The sequence below is a fragment of the Solanum stenotomum genome, chromosome 6 (genome assembly GCF_019186545.1).
Source record: "Solanum stenotomum isolate F172 chromosome 6, ASM1918654v1, whole genome shotgun sequence".
Lineage (NCBI taxonomy): Eukaryota > Viridiplantae > Streptophyta > Magnoliopsida > Solanales > Solanaceae > Solanum > Solanum stenotomum.
In genome coordinates this window covers 24,193,615-24,199,301 of record NC_064287.1, presented here as the reverse complement: position 1 = coordinate 24,199,301, position 5,687 = coordinate 24,193,615, and the positions used below count along the sequence as shown (strand labels likewise).

Below are 5,687 nucleotides of genomic sequence, written 5' to 3'. Positions count from 1 at the left end.
GGGTTGGTTTTGTCAAGATGTGGGTTGGCAAGGTAAGAGATGATTGGTTGTATCAACTTTTTAGCCATTGGAAGGACTTTTTGCATGGTTTGAGTTGTAGCAGCTAAATACTTGTGATTGTAGAAGAGTTCAATGAAGTTTCATTTGAGAAGTTTGACTTAAGGTAAAAGGTAATATGCGGTGGATGTTTGGCCAAGAAACTATGATGATAAATGATTTACGGGAAGAACAAGAGTCTTGCGCGATGGATATAAGTTAAGAGATGTGAATGAATACATCACGTGTAAATCCTTAGTTTGAAGTTGAGGATTGTGTAAATTTCTACTTTTATGTTAGATATGACAATGTAAGGTGGACTAGTTCAGCACAAATGTATGATGTGTTATCATCTACTTTCTGGATACTTGGTATTGGTATTGGTGGTAAACGTTGATGTATGAGAAATTCTGCAGTTTTTGAATTGGTTTGAATTGTTCAGCTTATGGTAGGTGGCTTACGAGTGTCCAACCGGAAGGACTTATAGCTCTACATGGTTAATTCTGTATTTAGAGGTTTGTACATGTGATAACCAAATTCTGGGTAGTGTTGAGTCTTAATTAAAGTCTTCCGCTTATTTATTATCTTTTATTCTCATATTTCTACTTCTCTATCGTTGTGGTTGGGTTAGGCTGACGTGTCCGGTGGGAAATGGACACGTGCCATCACATCTGGATTTGGGGTGTGACACTTAAGCCTTTGCCTAAAAAACTAAAGAAAGATGTAGAATATTATTTTGACAAAAAAGACCAAGAACAAATACAAAAAATAAAATTATTATTTAAGAAATTACCTAAATTATATTTTCCAGACGAAAATAAAAAATTTATATACATAGTAGAATCATATGCGAGTGAAATAAGTTACGGAGGAGTACTAAAATACAGATATGATAAAGAAAAAATAGAACATCATTCTAGATATTATTTAGGAACATTTACAAATCCTGAAATAAAATTGGAAATAAATAGAAAAGAATTATATGCACTATATAAATGTTTATTAGCTTTTGAACCATATATCGTATATAATAAGTTTATTGTAAGAACATATAATACGCAGGTAAAATGGTGGATCACAAGAACGATACAAGATTCAGTAACAACCAAAGAATTACAAAGACTAGTATTAAATATACAGAATTTTACATTTACAATAGAAGTGATAGGTACTAACAAAAATGTCATTGCAGATTACATTTCAAGACAAAGCTACACAAACGGATCTAGACAAAGAAAATAATATTGAAAAGATACTCAGTACTATGACATTGCTTTGTACAAAAGTAGATAGCCAAGAGCTACAACAAATAAAAGTTCAGCAGCATGACAATAAATATGTGGAGCTAAGTCAATTGAAAGACTTGAAAATTCCAGAGCTAGAAGGTGACAATGGGAAATACTGGAAAACTCAAACTAATAATTTGTTACATGCAGCTACAGGAAGCACCTCTGCAACAAAGAAAGAAAACAAAACTAGATATGTCAATACAAACATTAACAAAATATTTGAAAAGCCATTTCTACCAAAAGCTCAAAAAGAATTATTCCTACCACCTCAGCTTAATACATATAAAGAAAGTCTAGGACAAAACAAAAAAACATATAACCATATAACCAGAGCCTATATAGAAAATATTTACAAAATACAAACTTTTTTAAACCTAAATTCCAGATCCAAAAATACAAAAAAACCCTAATGAAGACTATATTACCCAAACCCTACAAGGATATAATAAATTAATTGCACAACCAGGAACCAGCACCAACCTAGTGGGAACTTGCTATCACTATGGATTACTAAGCACCGTATATACCGTAACAGGAGACGAGATATCAACAATCCCAGAGCTACACAAAGCATTTATGCATTATAAAAGAATCACTAAAGGAACACTATTTTATATAAAATTTTATTCAACCCCAGCCGAGATATTATATGACGAAATCAAACCTATTATACAAGTGATAAAGATTGGATTGATAAGAGAGATGATAATACCAGAAAAGATAGAGGAGCAAGAGGAATTACAAAAGATAAAGATACCAGGATTCTAAGCAAGAAAAAGAGTTATTGGGATAACTACAATATTAAATGAATTATCAACTAATTATTTAAGTGGAAATTCTGTATGGAGTTATTACGCCAGAGAACAAACCATGATATATTCAAACTCTATAGAAACCAAAGAAGCAGATATGGAAGAAATACGTCAGTGGATATTAAGTCTACTAAAACCAGAACAACAACCAACTACAAGAGTTATACGACGAAGTTTTATTTCACCAGAGATAATGAAAAATTATTGCAGAACTATTGGACACAAAGACCCAGACCATCAATGCTCAAAATGTTATGGCGAAGATAATGTAATTCCAGCTGTCAATCTAGAATAAAGAAGACCGACAAGATAAAGAAACAAGATAAAAGTAGCAAAAGAAAAGTTATTTGTCCTATTATAAAAGTAAAGTTAGTGGAAGGCTTTATGTAAAGTAATAAGTAACGTGTAAGTAACGTGTACATCACTAGAATGTAAAGTAACTATAGTTTATGTAACGTAACTATAGTATAGATTAAAGTAACTATAGTAGAGTTACTTATATTTGTATATATAGTAGAGCTAGAAGGCAAGATAAGGCAAGGCTTTCTCGACGGAAAGCAAAGCCTCTTATATACAAAATATTCTCTCAATAAATAAATTTCAAGCTAAGCTATGGATCAAAATATTGCAGATACTACACAGGTACATATATTCATGATTATGCATAGTTAAATATATTAATTCCTGAATATCATAGAATTGATAGAATAAGTTTATATTAGTTATTATATACTAGAATTATTACCAGCATATTTTCTAGTTTGTTAACATGAGGAAAAAAGGAAAAACTTCCAGACTATGCCATCCTAGAGTTGAAACCATAGGCATGAGAAGCCATGAGGGGAGTAAACGAAGTTGAGGCGCTGTTAGGAAGAAAGTACCTTTGAAAGTACGATGTTAATAGTGACAGGAAAACATGGTTGGAGATAATCTAGTTTATACTAATCTCATATGAATAATATTCTCAAGACTATGATATGAGGGAATTGTATTAAAATCGTTATGTCTTATTTACATGATGAAATGATATTAACATATAAAACATTAATCCTGTATATACTTAAAAATATAGAAGTCATGGATCTAAGAAGGATAATATGGAAAAAGATATTTGAAGAAGAAGAAGAAGAATTAATGAACCAGATATGGTATGAAATAGATGAGATAGATAAGATAAATAATGAAATCTTAGAATTTAATTTAAGTGATCTAGAAATTCAATATTCAGATTAATGATAAATCAAGAATACTTAGAATAGTGGCAACAAACTATAATAGATATTACTTTATTAAGTGATTTAATAAAAGAAAACATAGAAACATTCCAACAAACTCACAACATACAATATATAGAATATATATATTAGAAAACGTAAAAGAAATTATAAGATTAATACCTTTAGAAAAAATGTATTATGAACGAATTAACCCATAAAATAGGGAAAATAGGGACCCCCGGTTTAGAAAGATTCTAGGGTGATGTCTCATGAACCACATCTAGTAGAGTCTTGTTCATAAGTGTGAAGTGCGCCACACTTATGAATGAGAGGCTATAAGATGCTTAGGAAGTTTTCACGTCTTTTATTACTCGTTAGTCGTGCCTTAGAGTTTTTACCCTATGAATTCTTTCTCCTAACCCTTTTCTTGTGCATATAGGAATATGAATACAAGAAGAGAGGACGCAAGAAGAATGGAAGAGGAGATTGCTAATGACTAGGGAGTTCCTCCCGAAGGTCATCAAGGGCCTCAAGTTCCTCTAGGTGAGCAAGCTCCTGTAAACCCAGCAAATGTGACTTAAGTCGAGTTAAGGGCCTCTATGCAAATGATAACCCAAGCCATGACGTCCCAAACTCAAGCTATGGCCACCCAAGCCAAAGCTATGATGGCTCAAATCACTAGGGATCCTAGAGTTCGAGTGAACCCCATTGCAAGTACTCCCGCCTCAAGAATTATAGATTTCACAAGGATGAATCCCCCTACCTTCTATGGCTCTAAAGTGGATAAGGACCCACAAGACTTTATAGATGAAGTGCTTAAGGTGGTGGATGCCATGTGGGCATCTTCTCAAGAAAAGCTGGAACTAGTCGCCTACCAATTGAAAGACGTAGCTCAAGTATGGTTTGAGCAATGGAGAGAAGAGAGACATGTTAGAGCGGGCTCGGTTGATTGGGGATAATTCAAGACGGCCTTCCTATATAGGTTTTCCCCCTAGAATTGAGGGAACAAAAGTTGGTGGAATTCATGATCCTTCGTTAAGGGGGAATGAGTGTGATGGAGCACTCTCTCAAGTTCACTCAACTATCCAAGCATGCTCTAACATTGGTAGCCAATCCAAGGGCTAGAATGAATAAGTTTGTGATAAGGGTATTCAGTTTGGTTGAAGAAGAATGCCGGACGGCAATGCTCATTCATGACATGACTATCTCAAGGCTCATGGTATACACTCAACAAAATGAGGAGACAAAACCCAAGAAGATGAATAGGGATGTCAAGAGACCTAGGGCCGAGGATGGCATTTCGTCTAAGGGTAGGTTTGAGGCTCAAGGCACACCAAGGTTTAATAAAAGGTTTTCTAATCAAAGCACTTATAGCTCTCCTAAGACAACAAAGAGAGGGTGCCTACTCCAAAGCCACAAGGTGGTAGTGGAGGTGGTTCTTATGTTGATAGACCTACTTGTGCAAAGTATGGCATTTTTCGGTACGAAATTGGTAACTGAGGAATTCATAAAAGTGGTAGTGTGGTAGGTGGTAGTGTGGTAGGTGAGTATTTTATTTTAAAGATTTTATTATAATATTTTTTGTTAAGTGTCTTAATCTTGATATCTCTTTAATGTTATTTTTTGGTAGTGTGAAATTCATGGTAAAATGTAATACTCCCTCCGTTTCAAAAAGATTGGTCTGGTTTGACTTGGCACAAAGTTTAAGAAATTAAAGAAGACTTTTGGATCGTGTGGTCCTAAATTAAAGTTATGTCAAATGTACAAAATTGCCCTTAATCTTGTGGTCTTAAACATGCCACGTGGAAAGCAAAAAGTAAAATGTTACCAAAAAAGGAAAGAGGTCATTTTTTTGAAACTGACTAAAAAGGAAAGGAGGTCATTCTTTGTGAAACGGAGGGAGTAATATTTATTGTAATATTCTTCCGATAGTTGTTTTAATCTGAATATTTCTTTAATATTATTTATGATATATTCTAGATATAACATATCTTTGGTTCTTTGGTACATATATAAATTTTCCTCCATTAATTGTTCTAATAGTTTTATATCTTCCATAGATTTTATCCAATATTGTAAATATTAGTAGTTCATTTTAATCTGAATTTATTTCTAAATCATACCATTCTATTCTTTCGAAGTCTAAATCATGTAGGTCTATTTCATACCATTCTTGATTTAATATATCTTCTGATTCGTAATCATTAAATATTTTTTCCCATATTATTCTTCTTAATTCGATTATTTCTATATTTTTAAGTACATATAAGATTAAAGTTTCGTAGTTTTTTATCATTTCATCATGCATGTATGTAGTCATGTTCTTTATTATG

General features: G+C 32.9%; 1 protein-coding gene across 1 annotated transcript in view; it reads right to left on the bottom strand.

Moving 5' to 3' along the window:
* Positions 1-5,687, bottom strand: part of LOC125867126 (probable protein S-acyltransferase 19) — a 1,047,372-nt gene that overhangs the window by 822,854 nt on the left and 218,831 nt on the right. The window lies entirely within an intron of this gene.